Source organism: Fukomys damarensis, unplaced genomic scaffold (genome assembly GCF_012274545.1).
Source record: "Fukomys damarensis isolate Sample0158 unplaced genomic scaffold, DMR_v1.0_HiC HiC_scaffold_1, whole genome shotgun sequence".
Classification (NCBI taxonomy): Eukaryota; Metazoa; Chordata; class Mammalia; order Rodentia; family Bathyergidae; genus Fukomys; species Fukomys damarensis.
Window position 1 is genome coordinate 57,331,544 of NW_022900913.1, and position 10,502 is coordinate 57,342,045.

General features: G+C 35.0%; 1 protein-coding gene across 3 annotated transcripts in view; it reads right to left on the minus strand.

Annotated features, from left to right (window-relative positions):
- The window catches only part of Fam169a (family with sequence similarity 169 member A), an 80,873-nt gene that overhangs the window by 43,784 nt on the left and 26,587 nt on the right, over positions 1-10,502 (minus strand). The window lies entirely within an intron of this gene.

Sequence of the window (10,502 nt, forward strand, 5' to 3'; positions counted from 1 at the left end):
TAAATTGAATTTTGGGATACTTTAACGGTGCTGCCAACTTTGGAAAAAGTCATCCCAATTTACTGTGTTGACTTGGCATTGTACAGAAATGGACAACCATATTGGTCTAGAAATGTTAATTTTTTTTTTTTCCATGTGTACAGGGGTAACACATCGTACTAAATATGTAAGGCCATATCTACGTGGGTTTGATTACAGAAACTAATAAAGTATTCTCTAAATAATGAAAAAAGAATAAGATAAGACTATAAGAGCGAGAAGCAATTTAAATATGTTCAGGGACCATTTTCATCTCCAGAATTAAGGATTATTTTGATGTTACATCACTGCCTTTTCTCTTTTACTTTCCTTTTTAGTTTTATTTTAGGATTCCCTATTTTTAATGTTCATACAGAGATTTCTTTAAATGAAATACCGAATAGTTTCTTTGGTGTGAAAAACTGTAATAGTACACAGGATCCTAATGAGACAATTAACAATGTGAAATAGGAAGTAAAGGGCTAAAGGTGTAAGGAAAGTGGGAAGGGTGGGGGAAAGGTAATAAGGGAGAGGAAAAAAATATGAGAAACTGAAAAAATGGAAATAAAGTGTTTGTAAATGGGGAAGGGAGGAGGGGGTGGAGCGAGGGCAGGGACAAGGGGAAAAATGAGAATCAAGAACTATTATGTAAAGGTACAGAATCCCAATGATGAATGTAATTCTATTGTATACCTAGATTGTACCAATAACCTCAATAAAAAGGAAAAAAAATTAAAAAAAAATAAAATGGAGTACTACTCAGCCATAAAGAATGAGAAACTAGAGACATTTACAGATAAATGGATGTACATTGAGGCCATACTCTTATGTGAAATAAATAAGACACACGTGTAAATACCAAATAGCTTCCCTAGTGTGAGAAACTGAAAGAGTAAATAAGGATCAAAATTTGTAACGGATAGGGGCATGGATTTAGCTCATTATTTCCACTGCCTGCCTTGCAAGCACAAGGACCCAAGTTTGACCCCAGTACCAAAAAAAAAAAAATGTATACTAGATAATGTGAAATATGGTAAAGAGGGCCAAAGGGGAAGGGAAAGAAGAAAGCAAGAGGGAGAGGCTGAGGAAAGGAAAGAAGGGAAAGAAATAAATACGAGGAAAGGAAAAAATGGAAACAAAATCTTTGTCAACAGGGAGAGGTGGAGGGGTTGAAGAGAGAGCAAGGGAATGGGGTAAAAAATAAGAACCAAGACACATTATGCAAAGGTACAAATTTCCAGTGAAGAATGTCATTACATTGTATATCTAAAATGTACCAAAAAAAAAAAAAAAACCAGCATAGTATTGGCACAAAAAGAGACCAGTAAATCAATGGAACAGAATAGAGGGAGGATACAGAAACAACCCCAGAAACAATACAGCAATCTGATCTTTGAGAAGGGGGCCAAAAACATATGCTGGATGAAAGAGAGCTTCCTTAACAAATCTTGCTGGGAAAACTAGCTGTCCACTTGAAGAAGACTGAATCTAGACCCACATGTATCACTATGTATTAAACTAAAATCAAAATGAACCAAAGAATTAAATGTTAAAACAAAAACATTTAGTCTGCTGGAAGATACAATAGGTAAAACTACTGAAGATACAGGTATAGGTAAGGACTTTCTGGATAGAACACCAATGGCACAAAAAATAACATTAAGAATCAATAAATGGGGTCATATCAAATTAAAAGCTTCCATACAACAAAACAACCAACCAATAGAGTGAAGAAACAACCTACAGAATGGGAAATCATTTTTGTCAGCTATATTTCAAACAGAAGACTTTAAATATCAGAACTCAAAAAAATTAGACTCACTAAAATAAAAGACCAAGTCAAAAAATGCACAACTGAAATATACATTTCTCAGAAGTAGAAATGGCCAATAAATACATGAAGAAATGTTCAATATCTCTAGCCATTAAAGAAATGTATATTAAAATAATACTGAGATTCCACCTTATTCCAGAAGAATGGCCATCAAGAAATCAAATAGTAACAGAAGCTGGCAAAGCCGTGGGAAAAAGGAGCCCTTCTTCATTGTTGGTGGGAATGTAAACTAGTACTATGGGAATCAGTACAGAAATCTTTCAAAAAATTAAAAACAGAAATTTCATTTGACCCAGCTATTCCCCATCTAGGTATCTTGCCCAGAGTTAAAGATAGCAGATTATAGTGATACATGCATACCCATTATTTACAGCAGCACAATTCATAATAATTAAATCTTCAAACAGCCTATATGCTCATCAACAGATGAATGGATAAAGAAAATGTGGTCTTTACACACATGGAGTACAACTCTGTCATAAAGAAGGATAAACTTGGGCCAGGGATTTAGTGGTTCCACTGCCTGCCCTGCAAGCACAAGGTCCCGAGTTCAATCTCTGGTACCAAAAAACAAAACAAAACAAAACAAGAAGGATAAATTTGAGTCATGTGTTAGAAAATGGATGCACCTTAAGACCAAAACATTAAGTGAAATAAGTCAAACATACAAGCTTAAACATCACATGATTTATCTTAAATGAGAAATCCAAAATGTAAGTAAATTAAAGTGCAAAATAAAAGACAGGTAATAGAAAACACGGAGAGATCTTTGGAAAAGGGAAGCAGACCATGAGATAGAAAGAGTGGGGAGGAAGAGGATAAAAAGAAAAGAATTAAGATACGTTATGCAAATATATCAACTCCCCAAGAAGAATATAATCATTATGTACAACAAACACATATTAATAAAAACAAAATTGTTTTTAAAAAAACCTAAAGAGAATTTTCCTACTCATTATCCAATTCTGCAAAAATTATGTCCTTAAAATATTTAATGCTTCTGCTGCTTGCCTCACAAGCGCAAGGACCCGAGTTTGATCCCTGGTACCAAAAGAAAAAAGTAATGTTACTGCTACATAAATCTCTTTGATACCATTCTGGCTAATAAGATGCCAAACATTACAGCATGACAATTTAAGTTCTTCACTTTGTCTTCACTTCTAAATTTTAGTCCCACCAGCTCATTCAGGGTACAATCCCTGAACTTTCAGGTCTCTGTGTTTTCCTTTACATGTTTAAGAGGACCATTCTTTCCCTTTTCTGTTTCTCTAATTATTAAATACCTTCCAATGACACATTTAAAATATCACTTCCTCAGTAACACCTTCCTCTAAGCAAAATTAACTGCTCATCTTCAATGATAAAAGTGCTGATCCATGCCAGGGCATGGTGGTGCACACCTGTAATCCCAGCACTCGGGAGGCTGAGGCAGGAGGATCACTGTGAGTTAGATAGTGACCAACCTGGGCTACATAGTGAGTTTCAGGTCAGTCTCAACTACATAGTGTGACCCTGTCTCAAAAAAAAAAAAAAAAAAAAGTGCTGATTCCTGAAATATATTACTTGTCTAGTAATATAATTACTTACTTACTGAATTACGGTTAGGTGTTGACTTTTTTTTTTTGTCTTATCCACTGGATTTCGGTGCTGTGCAGGCTAAACGCATGACCAGGGGGCTGTCTTTGTGACTACGGTCATCCCTATTCCCCCAATAAAGAGAATGCTTATTGGAAGCATGTGCTTTTCACATAGCTAAACTTGCACCTGCCAAAGAACCTATTTTATTCCAAGGACACATCTCTTTAGTTACAGAATAGTCTGGGCTTTGCTCATTTTCCTAGGGAAAGGATATTACCTAGTCATCTTAGTCCTGAACATATAACCTTGATCCTTCAACACAAACTTTAGCTACATTTTGTATTTAGCTATACTGTCAATCCCTACTACTCTGTATCAGTGTTTGATATTCATTCAGATAATCTTAAAAGGATTTTAGCAGGAAATTATATGTTCAAAACCACAGGAAGCAGAAACTCCCAAATGAGAAAAACAGTTCTATTGTATATACATGATTTCACATGGAGATTATAAAAACCAAAAATACCTCAGTCATAAATCCCTTTTGTTAGCGAACCTGACTTACAGCAGCTGTTGACTAGCCTGTGCTTCCCTAAACTATAGGTGTTCAGAGTGGATCAAGATGGTTCACAATTGAAGCCAAAATAAAATGGGCATTTCCAAAACAGCAACTAATGCTAGTTCCCTCAATTTTGTTTTCTACAGCTCATTTACATTAAAATGTAATATCTGTTTACACAAATTTATATATTAATATTATTTGACATAAGGAAAAAAAAGTCATAGAATTTCCACTGAATAATAAGTAGCTTTTATTTTTACCAAGTCTGTAAGACTTTTATTAGTTTTTATTAGTTTTCCAGATAGCACAGCCCTTTTAACAGACAGCCCTGATGCGTATGGACCCCTGAAGATAATAAAATTTAGCTAATTTGTGGTAGACACTGATTTCACCGAGTACAGTCCCATTTAAAATGTTTGCTTTAGGGCTGGGGATCTAGCTCAGTGGTTCCACCGCTTGCTTTGTAAGCACGAGGACCAGAGTTCGATCCCCAGTGCCAAAATAAATAAATAAACAAATAAAAATAATCAAAGTTGTACACTGCTTAGAATACAACAGTCTTAGAAGACTTGTTGAGAAAAAAACGGTCCAATACCACCTCCCTGACCTCTGCATCTGACATACTTCCCAATTCCTTCAGAAACAAATGCTTTGAAACCATTTAACTGACCTTTTTAGTGATTATTTCCATATTTTAAAATAATTTACATCTTGATTTTTCTATTTGAAGACTAATCAACTGACTTCCTAGTATGAAAAAAGAAAATTTAACTCTTACATACATTCAGACCCCAGTCTCAACTCCACTATAAACATACTTCCTCAACCACACCAAAATGGAATTTGTAATTTTAGTTAGATCAGTTTCTGGTTTTCACATTATAACTATATAAATGCTTCTGATTACTGATCCATGTAGCATATCATGATTGTTTCTTCTTTTCTGCATTGCTACATTAAGTCAGTGGTTACCACACTTAAAAGAGCTGCTCCAGAATGATGACAAAGTTGTGACTTGGGTGTCACCTTTTTCTCTTTTCTTAGTTTCTTGATTTGGTATCTATCTCTCCTATTTAATTTCTTATTTTAATTGATTATAAACTCTACTCATTTCCTGAAAACGATGCATGAGGAACAAATTACTGTGAGACTGACCATCCAGAAATTGCCATATTTTAAACTCCACTGATAATTTGACTAGGCGAAGAATTACACTGGGCACCATTTCCCCTCAGTGTCTTAAAAGTATTGTTGCTGAGACATCTAAATTTTTATTCTGTATCTTTTATATAAAATTTTCACTCACTTTCTGAAAACCTACAAAATCTTTTCTCTAACCCAAATATTTTGAAACTTCACAATAATCCTTCTTGGTATAGATCCACTTTTACTCATTGTGATGGATACTCAACCTGGGAATGCATATTCTGTAGTTTTAAAATATTTTCTTAAATAATTTCATTGGCGGTTTTCCCCTCTAGTTTTTCCTTCTTTTAACAGAATTTAACCTTTTTCTATCTTTTCTTTCCTACCATGCACAGGTTATTTTTATTCTTGCTTTCCTTCCTAATTCCTGAATTTTATCTTTCTTATAATGATATTTTAATAAAGAGCTCCATGAACATTCTTTTAAGTATGTCTTATTCTCATTTAATGAATTCAATGAGTACTATCATTTTTCCAAAACTACCAAGTTTTTTGGGGGGGTGTTTTGTATCTCTGTCTTCTTCTAAGTTGCTTTTATACTTTATCTCCACCTTTCAAATAAATGCTTTTCCTTAACTATGATTATTTATTCATAGTTAAGAATAAGATATTAAATAGCCAATTAAAACAGTGGTAGTGGGGACTTACTGACAATGAGCTCAGTAACAGGCTGAACTATCTGGGAACTTTCCTAGAGAAAGAACTTAAATTGTTTTTGTTGTTGGTGTTGTTTTTGGTATCAGGGATCAATCTTGGGACTTTAAATTGTTATTTTTATATTTTTTCCTTTTGGCCTAGGCAAATTCCTTAAAAGAAACATTTTTGCTCATGTAGCCATTAAAATAATTTAAAGTACTATGTATCCACATGTCTTCCATATTAACTAAAATTTTCATCTTGTTTCACCAATTACAAAGGATATACTTGTGGCATATTGTCAATATTAACTTTTAAAAGGCTATTCATTTTTTAAATAACATAAATAATTTTAGACTTACAGAAAGATTGTAAACATCATTACAAAGAAATGCAATATTCCCTTTTCTTAGCAAAAGTACTATTACCAGAATCAATCAGCACTGATATCATACTATAAACTATTGAAATTTTACCAGTTCTTGCACTAACATCTTTTTCTGTTTCAAAAACTTTTTGAAGATTCTGCAACATAAATTGGGTTTTTTTTTTTCCTTCCACACTAGCATTTCAGGATTCAGTTATCACACATCTACCCTTTCCCCTTGTTTTTGGATCTATAGTTTTTTAAAGAAATACTCTCAGAATCATGTTTTAAGATCCCTACACAAATTTCTCATGTGGGCCTTTAAAGACAATGGTAACAAAAGGCTGTAATCCTGAGAAAACCACACTGAATAGGTTTCACAGTGTGGTCATTAGTTCAAGCCACTTGAAGAAAACAGTTCACAATGCACTGACTTAATGCTTGTAAAGCTGTCTTCACTGTGGTGGTGCTGTAGGTGAAGCTGCTAGTGGATGTGTTCAACCCACTACCTTTTACAAAATCATCACTGCTATAGCCAGACCCAACCCATCCCCTGCCAATTTCAGCCATCTCAACATGACAACCAAATTTTAACTATAAAACCCAGAAAAGGTTGCAAGAGGAAACTATTATTGTTTGGTCTGTCCCCTCCAAAACTCACACTGAAATTTAACCCCACTGTAAGATGTAGGATGTGGGACTAGACAAAAGTTTCAGGAGTGATCGGCAGTATGTCTTCACGAGTGAGTGAACAGGTTAGGTTAATGCGTCCCCAGTCTGCCTAGGTCTCTTGTGTGCTTCCTGCTTCTCACTAATGACACCTGTGCCATCATGGGACTTGCCAGCAAGATGGCCATCACCCTGTGCAGTCCCCACTACTAAGAATTATAAACTAAAACAAGCCTCTTTACAATGTACACAATCTGTGGTATTGTGTTACCAGTAAAACAAAATGAACTACAACACGTGTCTCAATCCCCAGTGCTAACTACAACTTGGATGGAGACTGAATGCCAAGTTCTATGCCTGAAATGAGCAAATTTAGAATGGTAAGCATGAGTAAAATTACGCAACGTAACAATTACAAAACTGTTGCTCCCGCACTTCGGAAGCTGAGGCAGGAGGATTGCTTCGAGTTTGAGGATAGCCAGGCAGGGCTCAACTCATTGTAAGTTTGAGGCCAGCATGAACTACACAGCAAGTCCCTATCTCAAAAAGCCAACCAACCAAAAGAAAAAAAAACTGTTGGTCTAGAACAATTCCTTATACTCTTCTTTATCCTATGAAGCCTTTCTCTGCAGTTTTCACTTTTGTAAACTGTTTTTACAGTTAAGTTTCTGTTACATATTGAGCACTCAAATGGAAAAACCATGAAATATTAGATCTGGCCACTATGAACATTGCTATCTTTAACTTTCATTAAGGGCTCTCCTTTAAGTCTTCAGTGTTGTACCTTAACACAAAAGTTATGGACTTAGCACCTATCGTTCTTGTAAATACAAGGGACCACAGGGTTTCATGAAAGGGAATACTGTAATCTGTCCTGTTCCTAAGACACAGATAGTGTTCCATTTGTTGCCAAGACCACACTTTATGAATTAAGTTATGTAACAAGTGAAGAGGAAAGTAATGGATTTGCCTCCTCAAATAGAAATCCAAAAGAAATCCCTAAAAGTCAGTTAAAAAAAATAAACTTGTACACATCTAAACAGAGAAAAGAACCATCTAAATACATGCTTACCAACGTCTGGAAAAGAAACTACGCCGCAGAGTAATGGTGTGGCACAGCTTCCCAGAGTGTAAGATTTGCTAATATCTTACAGCAGAATGTTTGATTAATGCATGAATCCTTATAAAATTTTTATCTTAAAAATACCTAGAATAAACTGGGTATGATGGCACAAGCCTGTAATCCCAGTGGGTAGGGGAGAGGAGGAGAGAATGGCATAAAAGGTTAAGTTGGTCTACATTTTCTTCAGCATTCACAGAACTTGACTTGAAATGTAGAGAACATAGTTTACTACTGTTCACTTAGAAACAAGTTTTTTTGGGGAGGCTGGGGAGATTCCATCCTTACTTGACAGGATATACTAATGGGTAAAAATTTTTAACTTGGAAGATATTAATTATATCTATCTCTAAAAACAAAGGTCTATATTCTCAAACATCTTTTCATGGTAGTCTGCTACTTAACACCAATTTGCTTCTTTTGTTTAAAGAACAAAAGAAATGCGGCCAGGAGGTTCTGCTGCCTGCCTTGCAAGCACAAGGACCGGAGTTCGATCCCCAGTACTAAAAAAAAAAAAAAAAAAAAAAAAAAAAAAAAAAAAGAAATATAATTCAACTCTATTTGTGAACACCATGACTAAAAACAAAACAAGCATGGTATACTTCTGCGATAATTTATAGTCCACTAATTAATGATTACAAAATTTAAGAAATGGCCTTTATTCTCAGAATGTAATTTAACTCTTCTTTCCTTTTCCTTAAGCAATTCTTGAGAATGAAGCAACAGATTATGACAAATGTTATTAATTTATGACTAAAATTAAAATGTTACAATATAAAATATCTAGAAATTCAAGAAACTTAGACCATCATATTAGCAATATACAGTGTCAGCTAAAAAAATGATATACATCAGGAAAAGAACCTGTATAAACATTTTAATACTAAATTTATTGAGACATCCCAAAATTAATACAAGTTACTTTTGGCCTCCAAAATTACAACAGGGCCTGCCTCGCAAATGCAAGGACCTGAGTTCCATCTCCAGTACCAAAAAAAACACAAAAAAGTGTCCTCTCCTAAAAAGGAACTGGTAAGATGAAACAAAATTTGGGCCAGGGATTTAGCTCAATGGTGCTGCCACCTGTCTTGCAAGCACAAGGTTCCGAGTTCGATCCCTAGTACAAAAAAATAATAATAATAAAATAAAATAAATAAAATCACAAGTTATTAGCTTCCAGACATTTATTAGTATGAAAAACCAAAGTGTGTATATATTTTTTGGTGGACTCTGTATATGCCCTGAGCTATGATTACTACTTCTAAAATATCTAATAAATAAGAGTCTTGAGAATGTACCTAGACTACTATTGAGGAGATAAGGTTTCTAAGAATTTAGGAGCACTGTATAAAGTACAATTTAAGCCAAGCATGATGGCACACTCCTATAATGCCAGCACTTGGGAGGCTGAGGTGGGAGGATCATCTTGGGTTTGAGGCCAGCCTGGGCTACATAGTAAGGTTAAGTCTAGCCTGAACTACATAGTGAGACCCTGTCTCAAAAAAATTTAAGTTTTAATATGATAAATTCTAAATATTATAATTAATTTGATAATACATATAGTTTAATAAAGCTTTCAAAGTACAATTACTAAACTTCAGCTTCAGATTATTAGAACTGACTCTATACCCACATAGCTTTAGAAAACTAAAAGCTATCCAAAATATCTAGGAAGCACAAGTTTGAAATAACTAACACAGACTTTCCCAGTCAACGACCATGCACCACATGTAACTTGCCAGGATGGATGACTGTCTGTGGTTAGTAAAGAAACTGTATGCCAGTATTTAGGAAAATGCATGAGTTAATGTTGAAGAGACCTGATAAAGAAAGTCAACTGTGTAGACTTCAACATAGATAATAAACACCTTTTTCAGACAGGTGCCTTCAACAGAAGGTTCACAACTAGGCAAGATGTTGATATCCTATGGCACTCTAGTGTCTAGAGCATAATTTAATTCAATCAGTCTAAAGGAGTCAAACATAGAAAGACCCTGTAATAATACTACCACAATCTTTATGGCTGAGTAGTATTCCATTATATAGTAAAACCACATCTTCTTTATCCAGTTTCCAACTGATGGGCAAATGGGCTGTTTCCAAGTTTTAGCTATTACAAACTGTGCCACTATAAACATAGGTGTGCATATATCACTGTGATATGATTCTTTTAAATCTTTTGGAAAGATACCCAGCAGAGGGATGGCTGGGTCAAGTGGAACCTCTAGTCCCAGCTCTTTGAGGTATCTCCATATTGATTTCCATAGTGGTTGCACCAGACTGCACTCCCACCAACATGGAGAAGGGTTCCTTTCTCCCCACAACCCCACCAACATTTGTTATTGTTTGATTTCTTGATAGCAGCCATTCTTTGTGGGGTGAGGTAGAATCTCAGTGTTGTTTTCATCTGCATCTCTCAAATGACCAGTGATGTGGAACATTTTTTCATATATTTACTTGCTGCTTTTACTTCTTTGACTGAGAAATGTCTGTTCATTTCAGATGCCCATTT